The sequence below is a fragment of the Vombatus ursinus genome, unplaced genomic scaffold (assembly GCF_900497805.2).
Source record: "Vombatus ursinus unplaced genomic scaffold, bare-nosed wombat genome assembly UNPS02014942.1, whole genome shotgun sequence".
Lineage (NCBI taxonomy): Eukaryota > Metazoa > Chordata > Mammalia > Diprotodontia > Vombatidae > Vombatus > Vombatus ursinus.
The window spans coordinates 18,487,462-18,499,566 of record NW_020954720.1 but is presented as its reverse complement, the minus strand read 5'-3'; positions in this window follow the sequence as shown (position 1 = coordinate 18,499,566).

Below are 12,105 nucleotides of genomic sequence, written 5' to 3'. Positions count from 1 at the left end.
GAAAACAATTTGTTCCAATAGCCATGAATAAGGCTGCAGGAGACACGGTGGAGAGCTTAGTGCTTGGTCAGACATTGAAAATGTCAATGTCATCTACTCCATCCTGAGCCATCACCAGTCATCCTGACTTTTGTCTTCCCACTGGATTTTTGATAACTCTGGAAGAAAGAGTGAGGTTGACAACTTTGCACAACTGCCTCACTTAAATCTAATTCATGCACTAGTCAAGACATCACCCCATGATGCCATAGATTCTCTTCAAAATGAAGGACAAACAACAACTATCTCACTGTTCTTCAATAGCTCCCTGTCTACTAGCTGCTTTCCTATTGTCTACAAATATTCATGGCTCCCTCACGCTCAAATAAACAAAAAATATAAGCAAACCCTTACTTGATCCATTCATTCATTCCCACTAGTTATTACCCTATATTGCTGTTCCTTTTTATGGTTAAGTCCTTGAGAAGACTCTCTGCTGACTTACAGTCTTTCATCTTCACCTGCCTTTTAAACTTCTCATTCTGGATACCCCAGACATCTTAAACTCAACATGATGAAAACTGGATTCCATATGTTTCCCCCAAAATTTCCCCTCTTCCTAATTTCCCTATTACTGTTGAGAGTATCAGCATCCTCCCAGTCACCCAGGCTTGCAACTTAGAAGTCATCCTTGACTGCTTACTCTCTCTCACCTAACATATCCAATCAGAGGTCAGGTTCTTTAGAACATCTATAACATAAGCCTCTTTTTCTCCTCTACAACTGAGACTCCCCTCGTATAGGTCCTCATTACCTCATGCCTTGATTTTTACCATAGGTTGCCTGCTAGTTGGTACCCCTGCCTCAAGTCTCTCACTATTCCAATCTATTAATTAATTCTGCTGTCAAATTAATCTTAAAATATAGATCTGACCTTATCACTCCCTATTCAATAAACTCCACTGGCTCCATATTACCTCTAGAGTCAAATATAAAATCCTATTTGACTTTCTCTCTCTCTCTCTTTTTTTTTTTGGTGAGGCAATCGGGGTTAAGTGACTTGCCCAAGGTCACACAGTTAGTACGTATCAAGTGTTTGGTCTGAGGCCGGATTTGAACTCAGGTCCTCCTGACTTCAGGGGCCGGTGATCTATCCACTGTGCCACCTGGCTGCCCCTCTATTTGACTTTCAAAGTCCTTTATGACCTGGCCTTTCCAATCTTTGTATACCTTAGTCCCCTTCATATACTCTACGATCCAGTAATATTAACCTCCTTGTTGTTCCTTGTACAGTTCACACCATCTCCCAATTTTCATTGGCTGTCCCTCCTGCTTGAAGTGTTCTCCCTCCTCATCTCTACGTCCTATGTTCTCTGACTTCCTGAAAGTCTCAACTAAAATCTTACCTTTAGCAAGGAGCCTTTTCCAGAGCTCACTCTTAATCCCTTTTGAAATTACTCCCAAATTCATCCTATCTATACCTTGCTTGTACGTCATTGTTTGTACATGTTGTCTCCCCATTAGACTGTGAGCTCCTTGAGAGCAAAGACTGTTTTTTTATACCTTTCTTTGTATCTTCAGTGCTTAGCACAGTGCCTGGCACGTAAACGCAAGTCTACTGATTGACTGGCTGATTAAGGTCTAGCTAAAGCAGTGAAACAGAATAAAAGTTACAAGTATATAAAAATATGGTACCCCTGGCATCACACGAGTAATAACATGAAAGGCTCAGATCGTCTACTAAGTGATATTTTCTAATTACTAGGTTCAAGTCCTCACTCAGGAATATTGACATTCTTTAGATAGAGATAGTCTTTGGATATCTCAGGTGGCTGATACCAATTTAGTACATGAAAAATGCATATTTAATATCTTTAAATGAACAACATAAAAAGAAAACTAACAAATACAACACAGTGACCCCAAGTTTAAATGATTCTTAGAGTAAGCCTTTCAGAGTCATGACCTCCACACCAGTGACTTTGAACTGATAGAGACCTTATCTCTCAAAGTGATACACTGAACAGTTTGTGGTTATCAAAGCTAAAGTCTACATATCTGACCCCATCCCTTCTCCTCAACACTGCAGCCTCCTCAGTCAATGCACTCCTTTACAGTCATTCTGCTCCTTTTTTATATTCAATGTCTCTTAGCCAGCACCCCATTGAGGCCTTGTTGTGACTCCCTCAGGAGCAAGGCTTCCCTTTTACCTTCACAAAGCAGCATACCCACTCTTGGCACAGTTCTCTGTACAATAAAGAAGCCATCTTCAACTACCATGTGTTACATGAATAATTCTATCAAAGCAGGCATTTCTGCTCTTCTCCCAGAGGAATATCTTTGTCCCTCTGAAGCAGTCATTACAAGGAATACTGCTGGGCAGGGGGCCTGAGGTCTGAGTGAAGGGGAGAACAGAAAAAAATGTTCAGGTTGGAAGAGGAACAAGTGTGAGTGAGGAGGCTTGAAGGAAAAAAAAATGTCATAATGATGAAAAAAAAAACCAACTCCAAACAATGCAGCATAATGTGAACTGCCAGGAAACAACATCAGCAACGGATCAGACCAGTATGAAGCATTCAGGAACAGAGTAGAGATTTCTAAGCAAATCTTCAAGACTAAGAGCAAAACTATAAACAGCATGTTCTGCAAAGGAGCTAAAGCTGCCAATCAGAGGGAGAAAAGCTATTCCTTCATCCAAAGACTGAGGCCTCCACCAGTTAAATCATCTTCAGTATGACTGGATGGCAAGTCATGGTTTAAAACCATCTTTGCCAAGATGGTATTGACACAGAGTAGTAAGAAGAGGAGTTTGATCAGAGGCTGCATGTGGAAGAACTATGTGATAATCCGTGTCTGGATTTATGAAGATTATATGTAGGGCATAAAAGGAGACCTTGAACTGTTAGCATGTGCCTTGACTATGTTAGGTATAGCATTTTTCTTCTGATGTGCTTCATTTAAATTTGGGGTTTTTATCTGAGGTTGCTTGTTCTAATTACACACCAATGAAATTACATCCAGTCTTTATTTTTTCACATGGACCATAGGATATTGAAAGAGCAATCCTATGAATCCAGCCTTAGACACTTGACACTTACAAGCTATGTGACCCTGGGCAAGTGACTTAACCTTGATTGCCTCACCAAGACAAAAAAAAGCAATCCTATGAAGGAAAATCATAAGATCATAGATTAAAAAGTAGAAAGGGCCTTGGAGATCGTCTAGTCCAACCCACTAACTCTACAGATGAAGAAAATGAAGCCCAGGGTGTTTAAGTGTTCAAGGTCATAAAGAAAGGAAGAAGCAAAGGTAGAATTTGAATGTAGGTCCAACTGACTTTAAATCTTGTGATATAGACTAATGATTAAACCTCCATGTTATCTGAAGAACCCATACATAAAAAAAAATTAGCACTATCTTAATCAACATAAACTAGGAAAATAAAAAGACTCATCTGTGTCTTATTATATATAAAACAAGTTGAATACAGTTCTTTTACGAGATCAGGGGTTCTTAACTTGTGAGTCCTAGACTTGTTTTATTAATATTTTGTTAATTATTTCAATAGAATTGTATAATTCTATACATTTTGTTTTATGGATTCAAAATCATAAATCTCTACAGGAGTCCATAATCTTCCCCAGACTGCCAAGGGATTCCACAACACAAAAAAGGTTAATAATCCCTGATCTAAAGGCTTGCAATTTTGCCCAGTATTTCAAGGCACTCTTCTAAATACCAAGGGGGAGAGAACCCCCTAAGCTCTCAGTCATTTCACTGGTATTACTGGTCTAGAAATTGGAATCCCATTCCTTTCTCCTTATTGCTCTTGAACAGTTTGTTGGAGATATCAGCTCCTTAGCAGAAGACATATAGACTTTGACTTTGGCCTCAGAACTTTCAGTTTTTATTCCTTTCTAAACATTCCTTTGCTACCTGCATATCCAACTATGGCACTATATTTCCTGACCTTCCTTGGTCCCTGAGTCTGTTAGGTTTCATGAGTTCAAAGCTCTGCTGACCTGATTCTTCTCCAGCAAATTAGATAATGTATGCAAAGTGTTTCACAGATTTTAAAGAGTTTGATACATAAATGCCAGCATATAAATATTCTGTTACTGCCAAGGCTACTAGATTCCTTGGTCCTTGGACCAGAAGTGTCTCTCTTACCTTTGTACCCATTCGACACAAATTCCAGATAACAATGATAAGTTTTTCAGGGCTTTTTTGACAGAGGAAAAGAGGATAAACAAATCCAGAAATAACTAGGGGTGCACATAAAACTAAACAAACAAACAAACAACCCTATTCATTTCAGAGTAGATGGTGCACAAGCCTTCTAACTTTTTGCTAAAATTTCCCCTGTCCTGGTTTGGCTCTTGACCCCAGAAGAGAATGTTGTATTCTACGCCAGAATGTCCCTGTTGATTTTCCCCTGCTGAGAAGCACCAATACAATCTAGAATATACTTCAGTCCATTCTGTAACCTCATTGTCATTCTTATCGAATCAGGAAACTTCCTGATTGCTTGGTGGGCTTATAGGTGTTCTGTGCAGCTTTGAACATAATCATTACTGAGCTAAATTCCTTTTCTCCATTTCTCCCAAGGGAGAAAAAAAAATACACGCATATATATGTATACATGTATATGTATATATACATATCTTGTATGTGCACATTAACACACACACGTATGTGCATGGGTTTCCATTCACTTTACAAATATAACCTCACACAGAAGACACAGAGACAAACCAACCCAAAAGGTCAGTCAGTCAATAGGTAATAAATATTTTTGGTCACAATAACTCATGAAATCTTACTCTAAAGCTTTAAGAGTTTGTGAATTACATCAATGAAGTAAGTAACCTCTCCAGTGAAATGGATCTTTTCAAATATCAAAAATCAAGAGGAGGGGAGAACAACCCAGTTGAAAGTGAGCCTATAATTTTATTTATTATGAAGCCAAGAGATTGATCCTCATGGGGCTTATGGCTTTTAGAACCAAATGTTCAGCTACAGTATCTTGAATCATTAAAATTTTAGGTAATAGCCAATTTCCAATGTGAGTATCAATTAGCAAAATTTCAGAAACTTTATAAAATAGATCATTTTATTTACCCTTCTCTCAAATATTTATATAATCTGATTTTTGTACAACTATCTGATACTTTTCTTGAAGTGAAAATCTGATATTCAGGTTTTTATCAGTTGTGTCTGACTCTTTGTCTTTTTGGGGTTTTTTTGGCAAAGAAACCAGAGTGGTTTGCCATTTCCTTCTCCAGATCATTTTATCAATGAGAAAACTGAGGCAAACAGGGTTAAGTGACTTGCTCAGGGTCACACAGGTAGTAAGTGTCTGAGGCCAGATTTGAACTCATGAAGATGAGTCTTCCTGATTCAAAGCCTTGCTTTCAATCCACTGTACCACCTAGCTTAAACTAGATAGAACTTGCTAAATAAAGTAAAACAAGATCAGGTTTACACATTTCAAAGCCACAATCTCTAGGAATCTCTTAATGTCTTTCAAGTATTTAGTGGATTTTTATCTCTTTTTCAAACAAAATCAGAATTTTATACCATAACAAGACACTATTTGTACTTTCCTTAAAACTTAAACTCAAATACAAGACCTTCACCTTGGATAGCAGAGGTTACTAACCATGAATCTAACTCCTGGTTTCTATGGACTAATGTCACCAAAAATAGTATATTTAATTTTTCATTGGATGATTCATGGAATCAGCTTATTTTAATGTCTTCTTTTTCTTCTTGATTCTATGATATGTTCTGGTCCACTCTGGCTTAGCATTTCATTTTTAAGAGAAATTAATTACATGGTTGATGGAAATCTGTCTTCAAAATATTTTGAAAGAGTTAGAGCTGGAAGAGAGCTTGTAGATCATTTAGTCATTTTTCAATATGAAATGGATATCCAGAGAGAGCAAATAACTTGCTTTAGGTCACAAAGGCAGTTTAACAAAGTGATATGGTAATAGCTATCTAGGAATTAAATCAGGTCGTTGATGCCAAATCTATCTTGTCAAGTCTTCCACACTTTGAGTAATAAATAAATAAATAAATCTATGGTTAACTATTACACGAATATGGAAGCCGGCTAAGGTCTAGAGATTCATTCTTTCTAGGTTTAAGAAAAGAAAGCTAAGAGTGAATTCAAGAGTATTCTCTCCTTTCCATTTTTCATGTCATTCACCAGTAAAAGGGGCATGAACTTGTAAATCTCTAAAAGAACACAAGAAACTGAATTAATTGGAATTGAATATGAAAATTAGGCTTATTTAGGATAGACAAGGTAAAGACTTCCTGACAGATTAGATTTGTTAATTAATAGAACAGTCTACTTAAAGAAGAAAAAATAATATAGAAATTGTCTTAGAAGGTCCAGTCAGGAAACTGTATGAAAATGGTCATCTAAAGTTGAAAAAATCTTGGGTTTTCCTAAAGTTCAATGATTCTCTGAATAGAAATCCATATCAGATGGCACTCTTTGGATTATTTCTGGTATTACGTTTGTGTTTTTTCAAAATTGTGAGGTTTTCCCCCCACTGTCCTATGTCTTTTGAGAATGTATACCCGAGGCTAACTCAACCAATAATTTCATTCTTAGGCCATATACAAGTCTCTTCATGTGTATTATTACCATTTTAAAGGTCAGACTGTTTTAGCTACAATGCGCTTTATGAGTCATTTAATCCAACCATTTCATTCAACAAATAAAGAAACTGAAGTCCAGAGAGGTAGATTCTTAGTCAAAGAAAAGGAAAAATAAGAAGAGGGGGAAATATCCCCGTGAACTTTTGTTTTCTTGTTTTTAAGAAGAAAGGAAGAGAGGGGTTGCTAGGTAGTGCAGTGGAAAGAATACGGGCCCGCCAGTCAGGAAGACCTGAATTCAAATCTGGCCTCAGACAGTTAACACTTACTAGCTGTGTGACTCTGGGCAAGTCACTTAACTTCAACTGCCCCCCACACACAAAAAGGAAGATTAATGGTTAAAAAAAAAAGTAGAAAAAAGGGAAATATGCTGGTATGGTTCCAGAAACAAGAAAAAATAAGATAGGTAGAAGAAAATAGCAAAGTATATATTTATCTAAATTTTCTCTTATTCTTATTCTTTTGCATTAGATTATAATCTTTATAAGGACAGGGACCATATTATATACTTCCTTTGCTCTGCTTAGGTCTTAGCAATACTCTGCCTACAGTGGACTCCGGGTAAGGGGTGTTGACTTACCAAGTTATTCAGCAGCATAAATAGAGGTCTTCTCTAGCTGAATTGCCTTAAGGTATGAATTAAAATATAAGCCTGTAAAATATCAATAAAACTGACATAAAATTTTTTTGTTCCCTAAAATAGAAAGCAAAAAGAGTATGGCCTTAGGGCAATATACTGTGCCTAAAGGCTATCTGAGTCTCCTGCCACATATTATATTAGAGTATTATTACATTTTGTCTATTAAAGACATGTTGCCTTTGGGATTTTACAGGGTTTTGAACATGAATCCTTAGACAGCTCAAATTTTAGTTGATGCAGAATTATATGCCATGCTTCTAATACACATGAGTGGGACAAAATACCAAATCTTTTCCTTGAAATGGCTAATATGAGTATCAAATTACCAGCCTGCACCAAGCAAAAGGGAATGCTAATTAAAGGGGTAGGACATGTTCCAGTTGTTCTAATCAAAGAGAGCTTAATCCTTCAATAAGCTGCTGGGCTTTGTTGGAAGAAATTCTCAACAACCTTGTTACTTTTGATAACTGTAAGCCACTGACTCATGGCCCCTTGACAGCTAGCTGAGCATGTAATAACATTTCTCTGTATTTGGGGACTGGCTTAGCTGGCTTAATAATAGATTATTGTGGATGTTAAAGTGAAATGTTAGTCTTTCTTTAAAGCTCTGTATTCCCCAGTAATTAAGGTTATAAAAAGGGCACTGAGCGCAATACAGTTTTCAAGGTCGCCAAACGCAGATATAAAAGTCTTTGGTTTGTGTAAATAAGGTATTAACCATAGGTTTATTCTGAAACTGTGTTATAAAAAGAAAGAAAGGAAGATTCTTCAAGAACAATGTGATAAAAATGTTTCCATGAACATGTTCTTATTCTCTTTAACTATGGTAAATTAAAAATATAGAATGCAAAAGGAAGCAAAGATACTGAAGTTGCATTGAATGTATTGACTTTTGACTAGGGGAAAGGGGATGTCACAAAATTCCACTAAGTTGAATTCCTTCCCATAAGGAGCACAGTCAGATAACAGCCCTGAGTTTCATCCAAAAGCATTTGAGGTTATTGGGTATAACAAGAACCTTAGAGAAATCTCAACCTTTGGCATGACAAATCTAGAGGGACCATACAAACGAGGATTTCATTTTAACTTTCAAGGCAGTGACAGTTATTGGCTGTTTGTGTTTCCTATTCATTGTAAATAGAAAAAGTTAAAGAAAGAATTCACCCGGGAGAGATTTTTAACTACTTGTTCCAAAAGGGAAAAAAAAAAACACAAAACAAAAAACAAACCTGAAATGGCTTCATTTTTTTTTTTTTTAGTTTGGATATTCACTCACCCTCTGAACAAAACACACACAAACCATTACTATAGAAGGAAATGTCACTCCCATATTTCACAGAAAATACCCCCCATATAATGCTCAATAGCCATATAAAGTGAGGTGAGAGAAGGAAAGGAAGTTTTTGTGTGTAAGAAATAATAAAACAATCTCCTATAGCGCTAAGATGGTTACATCAATGATAAGGGATATTAGAGTGGGGATGTATCATTCAGTGTCAGCAAGGCAATCTTGTTTTCATTGTGCCGCCTGAGATCAGGACAGATGTTCCCAAAGGTGAGAGCCTCCCCTCTCCCATTTTAAAAGGATAGAAAAGGAGGACTTGTAATACTTTATAGCAAAGAAAAAAATGTCACATCCATAATTGCTATGCAGATGGGTAAGTACATGCCAAATAAAACCATAAATTATATTTCTTATGCATTAGATGTTAATTGTGTCAGTAGATAAAAGAGTGATTACCCGATAAGTTGTACCTTTTTAAAAGGAATAATCAAGAAAATCATTCAAATAACCTTTTTGACTTGAAATTAAGGAATTTACATTTGGTTCTCTTCCTTTCAAGTTCCTCTTTGTACCTAGATTTCTTCAAATTCAAAACAGAAAAGTTCATTTTATCACATTTTTCCTCAAGAAGGACTTTTTTTGAGGAATAACAGAAGCTCAGAAGGGAAAGAATCCATTGTGATGTAGACAAATAATATAAAGAGCATATGACCCTGCAATATAAAGCAAGAATAAATAACAAGTAGAGAAAGTGGTGATATTGAAAGTACAGTGACAGGGAGAACATACTACGAGTATAATGGATTGATTTAATGTGATACCTGAAAGTAAAAGTATTTTCTACATTCAATCCTCACAAATATAGTTTCCATTTATTTACTTTTTCTCTCCTTTTTTAAAGGCATTATTTAAATATTTAAATAGCATTCATTATATAAAGTCTACAAGAACATGAATAATTCAAAATATATACAATGTTAACCAACTTAAAAAAATAACCTGAGTACTAAAAGTATTGATCAGAAGAGCTGTAGGAAAGATGTGGACCTTCTACATGAGTTAATGTTGGGTGCAGCACATGTACACATACCTTAAAAAGTCTCCTTCACCTCTCAGGCCCTTGGTTCAGCCCTACCCTCTGAACAGATTTGAAGGAGGCCAAATATATATACATAGGTGTGTATGTATGTATGTATGCACACACACACTAACACACATACAAACACACATATACACACACATGTACACATTTAACTGAATCAAAAAGTATTGTGTTATTGGGGAGGAAAGGAGATGTAAAACAATACCTAAATATAGTTCATCTTTTGGGATTATTTCATATGATTAACAACTCAATAGCAACCATTTTCCCCTCTCAGGAGATAATACTAAAGAAAAAGAACATGGAAGATGTATATTTGTTGGAGGGGGCATGGTATATAGGGAAAGTTCCAGAGCATAAAGTATTAGCCAGCCTTATAGGAATACCACTATAAAGGTGGGTGAGCTGGATCATAGGATTTAATGATAGCAGAGAATGAAGAAAGCATCAAAAGGTTAATCTAGTGTACAGGAAAAAGTTCTAGATCTGGTGTCAGTAGACCTGATTCTTGCCAGCTGTATAAGTCTGAGCAAGTTATTTCACCTTTGGGGGCTTGTTTTCTCATCTGTAAAATGATGGAATTATACTCCATCATTTCTAAAGTTCCTTTGAAATAAAAAAAAAATGTGATCTAGTCCAACATTGCATTTTGCAGATGAGGAAAATAAGGCTGAGAAATTTTAAATGACATCCAATGTCACATAGCTAGTAAATAGAAGGCGGCAATTCAAACTTAGGTCTTTGGATTCCAAATCCAGTGCTTTTAATAACTACCCTCATGACAATAAAAAGTTGCTTGGAGTAAAGGGGTTGAGTTGGGAATGCTGAAGGCAAAGTTTGCCTGTTCTGTTTATAGCAGCAAAAAAATACTTTGAACCTATTCTGTGAATGAGATTAGGCCAGGGGTGACAGACAGATTCTCTTTCATTTTTTATTCAGTCTTCAGAAACTTCTCTTCCACTAGGGCCATCCTATTAGCATTTGTGGACATGTTTTAGTGTACCATGAGAGCTGATCAAAATAATTTACATGGCTGCCATAGTCTTCCTTTCCTTTCCCTTCCCTTCCCCTCCCTGCCCTGCCCTGCCTTTTCTAAATCTATGAGCCTCACAGTTTCTCTGTTGGTGGTGTGAAGCATAGATTGAAGGGGTCAGTGAGTGGAAATAGAGCCAGTGATAACATTCCTGCCAAGAGGCAATATGAGATAAACCAAGATAGTGGCAACAGAAATGGAAAAGAAGAAGTGAAATATTAATTCTCAGGACTGTTTGAATGCAGGAAAGAAAGAGAGGAAAAGCTACTTCAAAAGTTTCTGTTCCATTGTTTACTCTGCCTCTTTGTCTACAGGAATATGAATCAGAAAAAATATTTAGTGTTAAAAACTACAAAACAAAATATGACATAATACCACTTCTTGTCCTAAAACATTCTTGGGGCATTTTAGAATGCGTCTGCAATGACTGTGATATTGATCCTGTACTGGAAGTTAGACTATGTGAGTACAATGTGAGTACTTCAATATGTCAGTGCATCTGTGATTTCATTGATGTATGTATTCCTTCCTGTGGTACAGATTGAAACACATCCATTCTCCTTATCTTTTGTGACTTGTTCATGGGCACCCACTCAATGTATTATTGTTGTTGTTCAATCGTGTCTGATTCTCCATAATCCCATTTGGGGTTTTATTGGCAAAGGTACTGGAGTGGTTTCCTAGTTCTTTCTCCAGCTCATTTTTACAGATGAGGAACTGAGGCAAACAAGGTTAAGTGACTTGATCAGGGTCACACAGCTAATAAATGTCTGAGGCCAGATTTGAACTCATGAAGATGAGTTGTCCTGACTTCTACTAGTTGTCCTGACTACCTACTTAGCTGCCCACTCGGCATGCTGTGAGTTTTTCTCTTGGTCTCTTAATACCACATATCTTACAGTGCAAAACACAAAATGTTCCTCTGTCATTCTAGACTCTCATTACATAACCAACCTAGCACAATGTTTGGGACATATTAGGTGCTTAATGAGTGATTGTTTAAACACTTAGATGGAGCAATGGTGCTAGGTTTGGACTTAGGAAGATCTGAGTTCAAAGCTAGTTTCAGAGTCTTACTTGCTATGTGCCCCTGGGCAAATTACTGAACCTTAGTTTGCCTTGGTTTCCTCATCTGTAAAATAAAAATCATAATAGCACCTACCTCCCACTGTTGTTAAGAGGATATAATGAGATAATAATTGTAAAGCACTTAGCACAGTGCCTGGCACATAGTAAGGACTATATGAACATTAGCCATTATTATTAAGCTCCTCGCTCCTTTCTTTTCTTCCTTATGTTTTTTTTTAAAATATTATCTTTTACAGCAGTGTACAAATACTCATTGGTGATATATTGAAGACTTTTTCGTACATAGCATACATCTTTCTATTGGT